We start from the raw sequence: 18,873 nt of genomic DNA, 5'->3' as shown, positions 1-18,873 counted from the left end.
TAAATATCCACTTACTCCTTTTTGTATCATATTTATAACAACTTTTTATAGCTCTTTTTTTAGTAAATCCACCAAAAACATGAATGTTTTTCATAAATGAACAAGCGCTAAAGTTGCATCTACCATTAGGTGTTTGAACTACATTAACCCATTGGTCAGTTTTATCAATATAAATCCTGAATGAAGATCGTCTTTCAGATACGCCTTTAACATCTAATCTTGAGCAAACAGTCCAAACATTGGATCTTTCACAAATCGTTCTGTCACTGTTCGAATGTGTCTTTGAATTATATATTGTTTCAATTTTATCAAAGTTACGCGAGTTTAACCTTAAACTTTCTCGTTCTAACACATTAGTGCTTCCAGAAACAATATCATCAAAGTTTTCTTGTTCACAAAATCTATTCTGGTACATAATTTTTGTTGTTTTAGATGAAAAACTAACTGCCATTTTAAACCTGTAACTTTGGTAATTTGAATTTACAGTAACTTGTGTGGTTAAGAAATATTGTATTTTGTAGAACTATACAATTAAAAACTTTAATTAATTATTTTAGCTAGAATTGTATACTTTTATGTTACTAGTGATATTTGACATTTTATAATTAAAATACTTAGTGCAAATATGAGTTTTAAAATTAAATCTTAATTTAAACACTCTCAACAAATTTTTAAACTGACTAATTTAATTGTAATGTTGATGTTTTGCAATTGCTTAATTAATTTTTAAAATCTTATATTAGTTTTGTATAACAATACAAATTCTTTTTTGATTTAACTTTGAAAACCTTTAATATAAGTTTTAAGTGTTGTCTATTATATGTTAATACGTATTACATCGTTGTATAGTCTTAGCATTGTATATTATCAAGCAGTATACGAATTTGTTAATTTAATTCATTGTTTTGAACGTTCAACTCTATCTTATCTCTAACCTTTCTTTGATTTAGATGTAAACATGTTAACAAATTGTTGTCATATATAAATAAATATACAGTAGAATATATTGATTTAACATTTTTATTTTGACTAAGTGTATTTTCAATTACTAAAACACTGAAAGTCAAACAGCTGTATAAAGTTTTTTTTTTTTTATCGTAGTTATGCTTATTGATTGTTATATAAATGAGCATAACAACTAATTTCCTTTATTACAATATAATCAAATATCAGATACATTAACACATCAAAACTTAAATAATAATTTTTAGTCAGATTGTTTTAAGTGAAGCTACAAGTTTTAGAACCTTTAAATCAGTGATATTTTTTCAATGGATAGATAAAATTTATAATAAAAAGTTTTTTTTAGTTTAATTGAAATTAGTTTTAATTAACCATTCTTAAATTTTCCAAGTCTCATCCTAAATTGATAAACAATTATCCTTTAGTAGAAGTTATAAAAACTTCAAATAAAAACTAATAAGAATAAAAACTTTCGTTAAAGGACCCCTTTTCGTTATTCAGCTTTACAACAACAATTTTAAATCAATGATTCTATAAATTAAAGTTGTATGTGCTGATTTTTACAATTAAATGTAACAAATAATTTTAGCAGCTTAAAAATATTGCATGTTTTATTTTAGTAAAATATAAATACTGATTACGTACTACCATAGTAGGATTATTTTTAAAAGTTAAAGTTTTTAGTACATGAAATTATTACATTAAAATCATAAGTCTAGTTATCAAGAATTTTATTTGTTACACATTAAAAGATATATTGAAAATGTTTATAACTTTTGGTTAAAAATCATATTTCAAGTTTTTATTATAAATTGTAATAAATATCTAATTGCTCTCAGTATAAACATCCGTAAGAATGATTAAAGTTCGTTTTCTTACCCTTACAATGTTTCTAACGACCTTTAATGTCAGTTTATTTAGAGAATCAAACAGATAACTACCTGACTAAAAAATCTTTTATTGCTAATATTTTTCCGATATTAAGATAGTCAAGAATCGGTTTCGCGTAATATTCAAACCCAGCAGTGTAAATGACCAAAATGTACCATTGAGAAACAGTATCAAGGAACTTGTCAACGCCAGGTCTTTTGTATACCCTCATCTTGAGTATATATAGAGGTGCCTGTTTAAATTAAAGTATTAATTTAGAATGTTAGAAGAATTTAAAAATTTGAGGTATTCTATCCATAATTACCATGTTTATCATAGAAACACTAGATTAATAGTTGTTCTAATTTGCTTTCTTGGTATTTATATATTTATTTATTTATTCTCTATATTTAAAATGTTTTGCTAAAAGCAAAGTTAATCAAATAAGCATCTACTTAAAGCATATTAATTAAGTATATTTAAAAGAAAAAAAAAAGACTTTTAATGTAAACATAGGAATTGGCAGTTTTTAATAAACTAAGTGTTTTGCATATTAAAGCTTTTGAACTGCAGAAAAACTTACATATGTCTGTTTGATTTTATTTTTTGTTGAGATAAAAAAACAAATGTTGCTTCTATATTATAAACTCCACAGTGTTTTATAGCATCCATTATGCAAAACGTTAACAAAATATGTGTAGAATTTTCCTTTAACTGATTTAGGTTAGCCAAATATATTTCTGATCAGCTGGAAGCTGATAAAATTAACCTTTCATATGGCCTTCATAGGATATCAAAATAGTGATTTATAACATTTACTAAGCTAAACTCACAATAATATTTCTTTTTTCAGGTCCAGGTCAGGCAAATGTGTATCTGTCCGGCTTGAAGGTGATAATAGACAACCAGACAGATGAAAACAGAAGTCTGGAGAAGAAGATAGGTGAGCTGGAGCAAGAGAAAAAAGTGCTGCACCGAACAGTTAAGAACCTTTTGACCATACTCGACACAGTTGAAAAGGACCTGAAGAAAAGAGGGTTGAAGTTAGTTTTGGTTATTTTTGTTTTAACAAAAACTTTATTCAAGTACAAAAAGCTCTTTTAAAGTTTCAGTAAGTTTTAAGCCTGTCCTGTTCGTAAACAAAAACGTAATACAAAAGTAAACAAATGATGTTTTTTTTATAGCACATTGACTTTCTTTGTTTTATTTATTAGTTACTACAGTTGTGTAATATTTTATTTATTTCTTAAACGTATAACACTTTTATTTATTAAGAATTAACGTTATTACAGTAATTTCAAAGTAAAGTTCAAAAATATTAAATTTGATAATTAACTCAAAAAAAAAAATTATGCTAATTTTATGCAAATTTTTTATACATATTTTTAAACGATTTTATGTCGACTAAAACAGGACATCTGGAAGAGTTAGTGACGTAACATGAAATTTCTAGTTATTTATAAAATTATATTAAATATATATTGGATAAAATTTTTGGGGTGGGTGGGATGGATAATATAATCGAAAACAGCAGTAGGAAGAGAGACTGAAAGCAAGATCGCACAATCGCGCGCAAAGCGCGCTGTTGTGCTTACCTTTGCGAAGCAAAACCGAAAGAAAGCGGAGCTTTCTGAGGTTGGGACGTACAAAGAAAGCGAAGCTTTTGAGGCATGAAAGTTAAAGCAAGATCGCACAATCGCGCGCGAAGCGCGCTGTTGTGCTTATTTTGCGAAGCAAAACCGAAAGAAAGCGGAGCTTTCTGAGGTTGGGACGTACAAAGAAAACGAAGATTTTAAGGCATAATAGTTAAAGCAAGAACGCACGCGCGAAGCGTGCCTTTCTTTGCGAAGCAAAATCGTAAGAAAGCGAGCTTTCCGAGGCAGAAATTTAGGTAAACGAATTTAGATTTCTTTAAAGTTAAAATACTATTATTCTTTTTAGTAGAGTATTTATCTTTTATTGCTTAGTTAAAACGACAGTTTTTAAAGCAGTAATTTAAGTTTTTAAGGCAGAAATTTAGGCTAACGAATTTAGATTTGTTTAAAGTTAAAATTAGTGGAGTAATTATGTTTTAATACTTAGTTAAACGGCAGTTTTTGAAAACTTGAAGTATTTTTTTATAGTATTTAAAAAATAGTAGAAAAATTTTAATTATATTTATTTTTACTTTATTATTTATTATTATTATTAGTATTTGCTTTATTTGGCTAGCACAAAAGCGCGCTCTGCGCGCGGTGTGCGTTACTTTTAGCTACTTGTTACAAACTATTTTCTTATTTATGTAGTTCTTTTTGTTTTATATTTAAGTGAATAGATATATATTTTTTTTTCTTCTTTTTACATTTTCTGTTTCAAACTAATTTGTGCTAATCCTCAGTTTAAACATAAGTTATATAAAATTTTAAGAGTTTTTGTTAGTATTTCAAAATTATCATAAATTTTAAAAATTTCTAATTAATGTTTTTTTTTTTACTTATAACATTATTTATCTGCCTTATTCGGCTAGCACAAAAGCGCGCTTTGCGCGCGTTGTGCGATGCTCTTGGTTGTTTATTAAAATCTGTTTTTTTAACAAATACTATTCAACACAATTTCACATAAAACTTCAGTTATGGTGTAGTGTTAAAATTTTATAGTGTTTTTGACGAACTAGCTTTTACACAATGAGCCGATTATATAAAAGTTTTCTTTTTATTGATTAAATTTTCACAATATTTCAAGCACTACAGTTGTAAACTCATGAAAAATAAGTTAAATTATTTTTGTTGGTCTCCACTCTATTGCGCTGAGGTATAAATAAATAAAAATAAAAGACATTGGATGTACTGAACAACAACGTTGCCATTTCAGCCTAAATACGATTTTACACTTTCTTAAAACAAAAATTAATAATTAAAGTTTTTATAATTCACTCATTTAGGTAGACGCTTTTAAAAATTTAGCAAGCTTTAATAGCAAGCTTTTTATAATTTCTGTTTGAAATTCCTTCTCTTCTTATGCTTAGTTTAAACAACTGTTTTCTTAAATTTTAAGAATTTATTAATAACATTTGAAACTTAGTACAAAATTAAAAAACTTCTACTTTTTTGTAATATTTATACTTATAACATTATTTATTTGCTAGCACAAAAGCGCGCTTTGCGCGCGGTGTGCGATACTTTTAGTTATGTGTTATAAACTGTTTTCTTGTTAAAGTAGTTCCTTTTGTTTTATAGTTTACTGAATAGATATATTTAATTAAAAACTTACACTAAACTTAAAAGAAAAAATGTTTATAATAGTCAAAATATTTTTGATGAGTTTTAAGCTTGGGGTCCACAGAAAATTTTATTTTAGTTTAATGCCCACAGATTTTTAAACTTAAAACCACCGGTCTAGCTTAGTGTGCACTGATTTTTTTTAGAACATGATGACTTTTATTCTTAGTTTCAGGTTACCTAATTAAGTTACTTTCATTATTTTTCAGTAACGTACTGTTAAAGCTCCGTCTTAATAAAAAATATGTTTACAATTACGACGGTTTGCAAAATAATTTTACAATTTTTAAAATTTATTTAACAATGATTATAATTTCAGCACTGTGGTCGTGGACATGCCAAAGATTTGAGACTGGTCGAAAAAGATCTTAAAAACGTTGTTTTGTTGGACAACTCTCCGAAAACCTACAGACACTTTAAAGGTAGTTTAAAGCTGTAATTTCAATTATATATATACATTTAGGTACAAGTAAAATTGTTTATAAGACTTTGAAAAGAAATTTAAATAAATTCTAATAACTGCTTGACCAATTTTAGAGGATAGTGTTTTAATACTTTTATTGGTTAATTTTTTTTTTCTAAGCTTATTAGAATAGTTTAACTTTTAATAAACTCAATAGAAAATGGGATACCTATCGAGTCTTGGTATGAAGACCGAAATGATAATTGTCTTGATGAACTAATTTCAATGTTCGAAAAAATGAGGTAATGCTAAGTTATTTTAAAATAAAGTATTTTATTTGTTTGATGACTAAAAATACAAAAGGGTAATTTTCTAGAAAAGTTAGTTCTTATTTAGAGAACTCGATCCAGGAATTTAAATTTTATTTAAACTTAAAGCAGATACTTATGTTTGAAACTTTATTTTATATAAAAAAAATACTTTAATCGTCTTGTTTTGGAATATATTTATTCCATTCTTTTTTTTTGGAAAGAGTTTGTATACTTTGGCTAGTTTGTATATTACGTATTTAATAATTGAATTTTATAGTTTTTTTTGACCAAGTTAATTTTCAAGCTTTTTTATTTAAATGTACTTATCGAGGTTCTCCTAATATAAGTGGAGGTAATAATATCTAACTAAATTTTCATTTAACTTTTTAGTCTTTAAAATAATCTACTTATTTTGTAATTGTGCCAATTTAAAAAAAGGCACACATCTTTTTTTTTGTGTTACAAATATTTAACAGCTACACGCTTGTAGGTGTGAACAAGTGTTAACAAATCGTTTCAGTTTATGACGTCATTAATAATTTTACGTCACTATAGGTCCTGCGATGACGTCAGAACATTCCTGAAAGAATATCGAAGATTAGAATAAACAATAAGCCAAGATAGAAGTTTTTAAAGTGTCATAAAAACTATACTTCATATTAGAATTAAACAGCACTCGTTATTTGATAAAAATAAAAATTAGTTTTTAATTGTTTTCGTTTGTTTGATGTTAGAATAAAAAAATTGAGTGGAAAGTTTTTTCTGTATTTTTTTTTGATTTTTATTTTTCAAAGAAAATATTTTTGACGTTTCACAGAATATTTGACTACATTAAATGTACGAAGTCCTTTAGTTTGGTATTGGCAGCCGAAACCAATCCTGTCCAGCGCTTTTTTACTTTAAATAATTTTAACAAGGTTACAAAAAATTAAACTTACAGTTTTTAATAAATGATAAAATAAGTTTAACTATAATAAATTTTAACACTAAGAAAAAAAATTGTCTAATAAAAAACTTAAAATTTTAAGGAATATGGTATGTTCAACATTAATCAAATAAGCATCTACTTAAAGCATATTAATTAAGTATATTTAAAAGAAAAAAAAAAGACTTTTAATGTAAACATAGGAATTGGCAGTTTTTAATAAACTAAGTGTTTTGCATATTAAAGCTTTTGAACTGCAGAAAAACTTACATATGTCTGTTTGATTTTATTTTTTGTTGAGATAAAAAAACAAATGTTGCTTCTATATTATAAACTCCACAGTGTTTTATAGCATCCATTATGCAAAACGTTAACAAAATATGTGTAGAATTTTCCTTTAACTGATTTAGGTTAGCCAAATATATTTCTGATCAGCTGGAAGCTGATAAAATTAACCTTTCATATGGCCTTCATAGGATATCAAAATAGTGATTTATAACATTTACTAAGCTAAACTCACAATAATATTTCTTTTTTCAGGTCCAGGTCAGGCAAATGTGTATCTGTCCGGCTTGAAGGTGATAATAGACAACCAGACAGATGAAAACAGAAGTCTGGAGAAGAAGATAGGTGAGCTGGAGCAAGAGAAAAAAGTGCTGCACCGAACAGTTAAGAACCTTTTGACCATACTCGACACAGTTGAAAAGGACCTGAAGAAAAGAGGGTTGAAGTTAGTTTTGGTTATTTTTGTTTTAACAAAAACTTTATTCAAGTACAAAAAGCTCTTTTAAAGTTTCAGTAAGTTTTAAGCCTGTCCTGTTCGTAAACAAAAACGTAATACAAAAGTAAACAAATGATGTTTTTTTTATAGCACATTGACTTTCTTTGTTTTATTTATTAGTTACTACAGTTGTGTAATATTTTATTTATTTCTTAAACGTATAACACTTTTATTTATTAAGAATTAACGTTATTACAATAATTTCAAAGTAAAGTTCAAAAATATTAAATTTGATAATTAACTCAAAAAAAAAAATTATGCTAATTTTATGCAAATTTTTTATACATATTTTTAAACGATTTTATGTCGACTAAAACAGGACATCTGGAAGAGTTAGTGACGTAACATGAAATTTCTAGTTATTTATAAAATTATATTAAATATATATTGGATAAAATTTTTGGGGTGGGTGGGATGGATAATATAATCGAAAACAGCAGTAGGAAGAGAGACTGAAAGCAAGATCGCACAATCGCGCGCAAAGCGCGCTGTTGTGCTTACCTTTGCGAAGCAAAACCGAAAGAAAGCGGAGCTTTCTGAGGTTGGGACGTACAAAGAAAGCGAAGCTTTTGAGGCATGAAAGTTAAAGCAAGATCGCACAATCGCGCGCGAAGCGCGCTGTTGTGCTTATTTTGCGAAGCAAAACCGAAAGAAAGCGGAGCTTTCTGAGGTTGGGACGTACAAAGAAAACGAAGATTTTAAGGCATAATAGTTAAAGCAAGAACGCACGCGCGAAGCGTGCCTTTCTTTGCGAAGCAAAATCGTAAGAAAGCGAGCTTTCCGAGGCAGAAATTTAGGTAAACGAATTTAGATTTCTTTAAAGTTAAAATACTATTATTCTTTTTAGTAGAGTATTTATCTTTTATTGCTTAGTTAAAACGACAGTTTTTAAAGCAGTAATTTAAGTTTTTAAGGCAGAAATTTAGGCTAACGAATTTAGATTTGTTTAAAGTTAAAATCAGTGGAGTAATTATGTTTTAATACTTAGTTAAACGGCAGTTTTTGAAAACTTGAAGTATTTTTTTATAGTACTTAAAAAATAGTAGAAAAATTTTAATTATAATTTTTTTTTACTTTATTATTTATTATTATTATTAGTGTTTGCTTTATTTGGCTAGCACAAAAGCGCGCTCTGCGCGCGGTGTGCGTTACTTTTAGCTACTTGTTACAAACTATTTTCTTATTTATGTAGTTCTTTTTGTTTTATATTTAAGTGAATAGATTTATTTTTTTTTTTCTTCTTTTTACATTTTCTGTTTCAAACTAATTTGTGCTAATCCTCAGTTTAAACATAAGTTATATAAAATTTTAAGAGTTTTTGTTAGTATTTCATAATTATCATAAATTTTAAAAATTTCTAATTTATTATTGGATAAAATTTTTGGGGTGGGTGGGATGGATAATATAATCGAAAACAGCAGTAGGAAGAGAGACTGAAAGCAAGATCGCACAATCGCGCGCAAAGCGCGCTGTTGTGCTTACCTTTGCGAAGCAAAACCGAAAGAAAGCGGAGCTTTCTGAGGTTGGGACGTACAAAGAAAGCGAAGCTTTTGAGGCATGAAAGTTAAAGCAAGATCGCACAATCGCGCGCGAAGCGCGCTGTTGTGCTTATTTTGCGAAGCAAAACCGAAAGAAAGCGGAGCTTTCTGAGGTTGGGACGTACAAAGAAAACGAAGATTTTAAGGCATAATAGTTAAAGCAAGAACGCACGCGCGAAGCGTGCCTTTCTTTGCGAAGCAAAATCGTAAGAAAGCGAGCTTTCCGAGGCAGAAATTTAGGTAAACGAATTTAGATTTCTTTAAAGTTAAAATACTATTATTCTTTTTAGTAGAGTATTTATCTTTTATTGCTTAGTTAAAACGACAGTTTTTAAAGCAGTAATTTAAGTTTTTAAGGCAGAAATTTAGGCTAACGAATTTAGATTTGTTTAAAGTTAAAATTAGTGGAGTAATTATGTTTTAATACTTAGTTAAACGGCAGTTTTTGAAAACTTGAAGTATTTTTTTATAGTATTTAAAAAATAGTAGAAAAATTTTAATTATATTTATTTTTACTTTATTATTTATTATTATTATTAGTATTTGCTTTATTTGGCTAGCACAAAAGCGCGCTCTGCGCGCGGTGTGCGTTACTTTTAGCTACTTGTTACAAACTATTTTCTTATTTATGTAGTTCTTTTTGTTTTATATTTAATATATGACATATATGTATGATAATAATATATGACATTGGATGTACTGAACAACAACGTTGCCATTTCAGCCTAAATACGATTTTACACTTTCTTAAAACAAAAATTAATAATTAAAGTTTTTATAATTCACTCATTTAGGTAGACGCTTTTAAAAATTTAGCAAGCTTTAATAGCAAGCTTTTTATAATTTCTGTTTGAAATTCCTTCTCTTCTTATGCTTAGTTTAAACAACTGTTTTCTTAAATTTTAAGAATTTATTAATAACATTTGAAACTTAGTACAAAATTAAAAAACTTCTACTTTTTTGTAATATTTATACTTATAACATTATTTATTTGCTAGCACAAAAGCGCGCTTTGCGCGCGGTGTGCGATACTTTTAGTTATGTGTTATAAACTGTTTTCTTGTTAAAGTAGTTCCTTTTGTTTTATAGTTTACTGAATAGATATATTTAATTAAAAACTTACACTAAACTTAAAAGAAAAAATGTTTATAATAGTCAAAATATTTTTGATGAGTTTTAAGCTTGGGGTCCACAGAAAATTTTATTTTAGTTTAATGCCCACAGATTTTTAAACTTAAAACCACCGGTCTAGCTTAGTGTGCACTGATTTTTTTTAGAACATGATGACTTTTATTCTTAGTTTCAGGTTACCTAATTAAGTTACTTTCATTATTTTTCAGTAACGTACTGTTAAAGCTCCGTCTTAATAAAAAATATGTTTACAATTACGACGGTTTGCAAAATAATTTTACAATTTTTAAAATTTATTTAACAATGATTATAATTTCAGCACTGTGGTCGTGGACATGCCAAAGATTTGAGACTGGTCGAAAAAGATCTTAAAAACGTTGTTTTGTTGGACAACTCTCCGAAAACCTACAGACACTTTAAAGGTAGTTTAAAGCTGTAATTTCAATTATATATATACATTTAGGTACAAGTAAAATTGTTTATAAGACTTTGAAAAGAAATTTAAATAAATTCTAATAACTGCTTGACCAATTTTAGAGGATAGTGTTTTAATACTTTTATTGGTTAATTTTTTTTTTCTAAGCTTATTAGAATAGTTTAACTTTTAATAAACTCAATAGAAAATGGGATACCTATCGAGTCTTGGTATGAAGACCGAAATGATAATTGTCTTGATGAACTAATTTCAATGTTCGAAAAAATGAGGTAATGCTAAGTTATTTTAAAATAAAGTATTTTATTTGTTTGATGACTAAAAATACAAAAGGGTAATTTTCTAGAAAAGTTAGTTCTTATTTAGAGAACTCGATCCAGGAATTTAAATTTTATTTAAACTTAAAGCAGATACTTATGTTTGAAACTTTATTTTATATAAAAAAAATACTTTAATCGTCTTGTTTTGGAATATATTTATTCCATTCTTTTTTTTTGGAAAGAGTTTGTATACTTTGGCTAGTTTGTATATTACGTATTTAATAATTGAATTTTATAGTTTTTTTTGACCAAGTTAATTTTCAAGCTTTTTTATTTAAATGTACTTATCGAGGTTCTCCTAATATAAGTGGAGGTAATAATATCTAACTAAATTTTCATTTAACTTTTTAGTCTTTAAAATAATCTACTTATTTTGTAATTGTGCCAATTTAAAAAAAGGCACACATCTTTTTTTTTGTGTTACAAATATTTAACAGCTACACGCTTGTAGGTGTGAACAAGTGTTAACAAATCGTTTCAGTTTATGACGTCATTAATAATTTTACGTCACTATAGGTCCTGCGATGACGTCAGAACATTCCTGAAAGAATATCGAAGATTAGAATAAACAATAAGCCAAGATAGAAGTTTTTAAAGTGTCATAAAAACTATACTTCATATTAGAATTAAACAGCACTCGTTATTTGATAAAAATAAAAATTAGTTTTTAATTGTTTTCGTTTGTTTGATGTTAGAATAAAAAAATTGAGTGGAAAGTTTTTTCTGTATTTTTTTTTGATTTTTATTTTTCAAAGAAAATATTTTTGACGTTTCACAGAATATTTGACTACATTAAATGTACGAAGTCCTTTAGTTTGGTATTGGCAGCCGAAACCAATCCTGTCCAGCGCTTTTTTACTTTAAATAATTTTAACAAGGTTACAAAAAATTAAACTTACAGTTTTTAATAAATGATAAAATAAGTTTAACTATAATAAATTTTAACACTAAGAAAAAAAATTGTCTAATAAAAAACTTAAAATTTTAAGGAATATGGTATGTTCAACATTAATCAAATAAGCATCTACTTAAAGCATATTAATTAAGTATATTTAAAAGAAAAAAAAAAGACTTTTAATGTAAACATAGGAATTGGCAGTTTTTAATAAACTAAGTGTTTTGCATATTAAAGCTTTTGAACTGCAGAAAAACTTACATATGTCTGTTTGATTTTATTTTTTGTTGAGATAAAAAAACAAATGTTGCTTCTATATTATAAACTCCACAGTGTTTTATAGCATCCATTATGCAAAACGTTAACAAAATATGTGTAGAATTTTCCTTTAACTGATTTAGGTTAGCCAAATATATTTCTGATCAGCTGGAAGCTGATAAAATTAACCTTTCATATGGCCTTCATAGGATATCAAAATAGTGATTTATAACATTTACTAAGCTAAACTCACAATAATATTTCTTTTTTCAGGTCCAGGTCAGGCAAATGTGTATCTGTCCGGCTTGAAGGTGATAATAGACAACCAGACAGATGAAAACAGAAGTCTGGAGAAGAAGATAGGTGAGCTGGAGCAAGAGAAAAAAGTGCTGCACCGAACAGTTAAGAACCTTTTGACCATACTCGACACAGTTGAAAAGGACCTGAAGAAAAGAGGGTTGAAGTTAGTTTTGGTTATTTTTGTTTTAACAAAAACTTTATTCAAGTACAAAAAGCTCTTTTAAAGTTTCAGTAAGTTTTAAGCCTGTCCTGTTCGTAAACAAAAACGTAATACAAAAGTAAACAAATGATGTTTTTTTTATAGCACATTGACTTTCTTTGTTTTATTTATTAGTTACTACAGTTGTGTAATATTTTATTTATTTCTTAAACGTATAACACTTTTATTTATTAAGAATTAACGTTATTACAATAATTTCAAAGTAAAGTTCAAAAATATTAAATTTGATAATTAACTCAAAAAAAAAAATTATGCTAATTTTATGCAAATTTTTTATACATATTTTTAAACGATTTTATGTCGACTAAAACAGGACATCTGGAAGAGTTAGTGACGTAACATGAAATTTCTAGTTATTTATAAAATTATATTAAATATATATTGGATAAAATTTTTGGGGTGGGTGGGATGGATAATATAATCGAAAACAGCAGTAGGAAGAGAGACTGAAAGCAAGATCGCACAATCGCGCGCAAAGCGCGCTGTTGTGCTTACCTTTGCGAAGCAAAACCGAAAGAAAGCGGAGCTTTCTGAGGTTGGGACGTACAAAGAAAGCGAAGCTTTTGAGGCATGAAAGTTAAAGCAAGATCGCACAATCGCGCGCGAAGCGCGCTGTTGTGCTTATTTTGCGAAGCAAAACCGAAAGAAAGCGGAGCTTTCTGAGGTTGGGACGTACAAAGAAAACGAAGATTTTAAGGCATAATAGTTAAAGCAAGAACGCACGCGCGAAGCGTGCCTTTCTTTGCGAAGCAAAATCGTAAGAAAGCGAGCTTTCCGAGGCAGAAATTTAGGTAAATGAATTTAGATTTCTTTAAAGTTAAAATACTATTATTCTTTTTAGTAGAGTATTTATCTTTTATTGCTTAGTTAAAACGACAGTTTTTAAAGCAGTAATTTAAGTTTTTAAGGCAGAAATTTAGGCTAACGAATTTAGATTTGTTTAAAGTTAAAATCAGTGGAGTAATTATGTTTTAATACTTAGTTAAACGGCAGTTTTTGAAAACTTGAAGTATTTTTTTATAGTACTTAAAAAATAGTAGAAAAATTTTAATTATAATTTTTTTTTACTTTATTATTTATTATTATTATTAGTGTTTGCTTTATTTGGCTAGCACAAAAGCGCGCTCTGCGCGCGGTGTGCGTTACTTTTAGCTACTTGTTACAAACTATTTTCTTATTTATGTAGTTCTTTTTGTTTTATATTTAAGTGAATAGATTTATTTTTTTTTTCTTCTTTTTACATTTTCTGTTTCAAACTAATTTGTGCTAATCCTCAGTTTAAACATAAGTTATATAAAATTTTAAGAGTTTTTGTTAGTATTTCAAAATTATCATAAATTTTAAAAATTTCTAATTAATATTTTTTTTTTACTTATAACATTATTTATCTGCCTTATTCGGCTAGCACAAAAGCGCGCTTTGCGCGCGGTGTGCGATGCTCTTGGTTGTTTATTAAAATCTGTTTTTTTAACAAATACTATTCAACACAATTTCACATAAAACTTCAGTTATGTTGTAGTGTTAAAATTTTATAGTGTTTTTGACGAACTAGCTTTTACACAATGAGCCGATTAAACTAAAGTTTTTCTTTTTATTGATTAAACTTTCATAATATTTCAAGCACTACAGTTGTAAACTCATCAAAAATGAGTTATATTATTATGTTGGCCTCCATATTATTGCGATTAGATATAACTAATTAGAAAACAAGACATTGGATGTACTGAACAGCAAAAATGCCATTTCGGCTTCATACGATTTTGCACTTTCTTAAAACAAAAATTAATAATAAAAGTTTTTATAATTACTTATTAAAGTTGTCGCTTTTTGAAATTTAGCAAGCTTAAATAATTTTTTTTTACACCTAACTTAAATTAGTTGTTTTTACATTTTTAATGGAAATTTGATTTTAATTAACTGTCAAGTTTTTAGTAAAGTACAAAATAAAGCTTTAATTTTACAACTTCGAATTTAAAATTTAAAGAATTTAAAAATTTGAGGTATTCTATCCATAATTACCATGTTTATCATAGAAACACTAGATTAATAGTTGTTCTAATTTGCTTTCTTGGTATATATATATTTATTTATTTATTCTCTATATTTAAAATGTTTTGCTAAAAGCAAAGTTAATCAAATAAGCATCTACTTAAAGCATATTAATTAAGTATATTTAAAAGAAAAAAAAAAGACTTTTAATGTAAACATAGGAATTGGCAGTTTTTAATAAACTAAGTGTTTTGCATATTAAAGCTTTTGAACTGCAGAAAAACTTACATATGTCTGTTTGATTTTATTTTTTGTTGAGATAAAAAAACAAATGTTGCTTCTATATTATAAACTCCACAGTGTTTTATAGCATCCATTATGCAAAACGTTAACAAAATATGTGTAGAATTTTCCTTTAACTGATTTAGGTTAGCCAAATATATTTCTGATCAGCTGGAAGCTGATAAAATTAACCTTTCATATGGCCTTCATAGGATATCAAAATAGTGATTTATAACATTTACTAAGCTAAACTCACAATAATATTTCTTTTTTCAGGTCCAGGTCAGGCAAATGTGTATCTGTCCGGCTTGAAGGTGATAATAGACAACCAGACAGATGAAAACAGAAGTCTGGAGAAGAAGATAGGTGAGCTGGAGCAAGAGAAAAAAGTGCTGCACCGAACAGTTAAGAACCTTTTGACCATACTCGACACAGTTGAAAAGGACCTGAAGAAAAGAGGGTTGAAGTTAGTTTTGGTTATTTTTGTTTTAACAAAAACTTTATTCAAGTACAAAAAGCTCTTTTAAAGTTTCAGTAAGTTTTAAGCCTGTCCTGTTCGTAAACAAAAACGTAATACAAAAGTAAACAAATGATGTTTTTTTTATAGCACATTGACTTTCTTTGTTTTATTTATTAGTTACTACAGTTGTGTAATATTTTATTTATTTCTTAAACGTATAACACTTTTATTTATTAAGAATTAACGTTATTACAGTAATTTCAAAGTAAAGTTCAAAAATATTAAATTTGATAATTAACTCAAAAAAAAAATTATGCTAATTTTATGCAAATTTTTTATACATATTTTTAAACGATTTTATGTCGACTAAAACAGGACATCTGGAAGAGTTAGTGACGTAACATGAAATTTCTAGTTATTTATAAAATTATATTAAATATATATTGGATAAAATTTTTGGGGTGGGTGGGATGGATAATATAATCGAAAACAGCAGTAGGAAGAGAGGCTGAAAGCAAGATCGCACAATCGCGCGCAAAGCGCGCTGTTGTGCTTACTTTTGCGAAGCAAAACCGAAAGAAAGCGGAGCTTTCTGAGGTTGGGACGTACAAAGAAAGCGAAGCTTTTGAGGCATGAAAGTTAAAGCAAGATCGCACAATCGCGCGCGAAGCGCGCTGCTGTGCTTATTTTGCGAAGCAAAACCGAAAGAAAGCGGAGCTTTCTGAGGTTGGGACGTACAAAGAAAACGAAGATTTTAAGGCATAATAGTTAAAGCAAGAACGCACGCGCGAAGCGTGCCTTTCTTTGCGAAGCAAAATCGTAAGAAAGCGAGCTTTCCGAGGCAGAAATTTAGGTAAACGAATTTAGATTTCTTTAAAGTTAAAATACTATTATTCTTTTTAGTAGAGTATTTATCTTTTATTGCTTAGTTAAAACGACAGTTTTTAAAGCAGTAATTTAAGTTTTTAAGGCAGAAATTTAGGCTAACGAATTTAGATTTGTTTAAAGTTAAAATTAGTGGAGTAATTATGTTTTAATACTTAGTTAAACGGCAGTTTTTGAAAACTTGAAGTATTTTTTTATAGTATTTAAAAAATAGTAGAAAAATTTTAATTATATTTTTTTTTTACTTTATTATTTATTATTATTATTAGTATTTGCTTTATTTGGCTAGCACAAAAGCGCGCTCTGCGCGCGGTGTGCGTTACTTTTAGCTACTTGTTACAAACTATTTTCTTATTTATGTAGTTCTTTTTGTTTTATATTTAAGTGAATAGATATATATTTTTTTTTCTTCTTTTTACATTTTCTGTTTCAAACTAATTTGTGCTAATCCTCAGTTTAAACATAAGTTATATAAAATTTTAAGAGTTTTTGTTAGTATTTCAAAATTATCATAAATTTTAAAAATTTCTAATTAATGTTTTTTTTTTTACTTATAACATTATTTATCTGCCTTATTCGGCTAGCACAAAAGCGCGCTTTGCGCGCGTTGTGCGATGCTCTTGGTTGTTTATTAAAATCTGTTTTTTTAACAAATACTATTCAACACAATTTCACATAAAACTTCAGTTATGTTGTAGTGTTAAAATTTTATAGTGTTTTTGACGAACTAGCTTTTACACAATGAGCCGATTATATAAAAGTTTTCTTTTTATTGATTAAATTTTCACAATATTTCAAGCACTACAGTTGTAAACTCATGAAAAATAAGTTATATTATTTTTGTTGGTCTCCACTCTATTGCGCTGAGGTATAAATAAATAAAAATAAAAGACATTGGATGTACTGAACAACAACGTTGCCATTTCAGCCTAAATACGATTTTACACTTTCTTAAAACAAAAATTAATAATTAAAGTTTTTATAATTCACTCATTTAGGTAGACGCTTTTAAAAATTTAGCAAGCTTTAATAGCAAGCTTTTTATAATTTCTGTTTGAAATTCCTTCTCTTCTTATGCTTAGTTTAAACAACTGTTTTCTTAAATTTTAAGAATTTATTAATAACATTTGAAACTTAGTACAAAATTAAAAAACTTCTACTTTTTTGTAATATTTATACTTATAACATTATTTATTTGCTAGCACAAAAGCGCGCTTTGCGCGCGGTGTGCGATACTTTTAGTTATGTGTTATAAACTGTTTTCTTGTTAAAGTAGTTCCTTTTGTTTTATAGTTTACTGAATAGATATATTTAATTAAAAACTTACACTAAACTTAAAAGAAAAATGTTTATAATAGTCAAAATATTTTTGATGAGTTTTAAGCTTGGGGTCCACAGAAAATTTTATTTTAGTTTAATGCCCACAGATTTTTAAACTTAAAACCACCGGTCTAGCTTAGTGTGCACTGATTTTTTTTAGAACATGATGACTTTTATTCTTAGTTTCAGGTTACCTAATTAAGTTACTTTCATTATTTTTCAGTAACGTACTGTTAAAGCTCCGTCTTAATAAAAAATATGTTTACAATTACGACGGTTTGCAAAATAATTTTACAATTTTTAAAATTTATTTAACAATGATTATAATTTCAGCACTGTGGTCGTGGACATGCCAAAGATTTGAGACTGGTCGAAAAAGATCTTAAAAACGTTGTTTTGTTGGACAACTCTCCGAAAACCTACAGACACTTTAAAGGTAGTTTAAAGCTGTAATTTCAATTATATATATACATTTAGGTACAAGTAAAATTGTTTATAAGACTTTGAAAAGAAATTTAAATAAATTCTAATAACTGCTTGACCAATTTTAGAGGATAGTGTTTTAATACTTTTATTGGTTAATTTTTTTTTTCTAAGCTTATTAGAATAGTTTAACTTTTAATAAACTCAATAGAAAATGGGATACCTATCGAGTCTTGGTATGAAGACCGAAATGATAATTGTCTTGATGAACTAATTTCAATGTTCGAAAAAATGAGGTAATGCTAAGTTATTTTAAAATAAAGTATTTTATTTGTTTGATGACTAAAAATACAAAAGGGTAATTTTCTAGAAAAGTTAGTTCTTATTTAGAGAACTCGATCCAGGAATTTAAATTTTATTTAAACTTAAAGCAGATACTTATGTTTGAAACTTTATTTTATATAAAAAAAATACTTTAATCGTCTTGTTTTGGAATATATTTATTCCATTCTTTTTTTTTGGAAAGAGTTTGTATACTTTGGCTAGTTTGTATATTACGTATTTAATAATTGAATTTTATAGTTTTTTTTGACCAAGTTAATTTTCAAGCTTTTTTATTTAAATGTACTTATCGAGGTTCTCCTAATATAAGTGGAGGTAATAATATCTAACTAAATTTTCATTTAACTTTTTAGTCTTTAAAATAATCTACTTATTTTGTAATTGTGCCAATTTAAAAAAAGGCACACATCTTTTTTTTTGTGTTACAAATATTTAACAGCTACACGCTTGTAGGTGTGAACAAGTGTTAACAAATCGTTTCAGTTTATGACGTCATTAATAATTTTACGTCACTATAGGTCCTGCGATGACGTCAGAACATTCCTGAAAGAATATCGAAGATTAGAA

This window comes from Thalia democratica, chromosome 5 (assembly GCF_965202585.1).
Source record: "Thalia democratica chromosome 5, ktThaDemo2.hap1.1, whole genome shotgun sequence".
In the NCBI taxonomy this organism is placed as follows: Eukaryota; Metazoa; Chordata; class Thaliacea; order Salpida; family Salpidae; genus Thalia; species Thalia democratica.
This window is presented reverse-complemented; position numbering follows the sequence as displayed.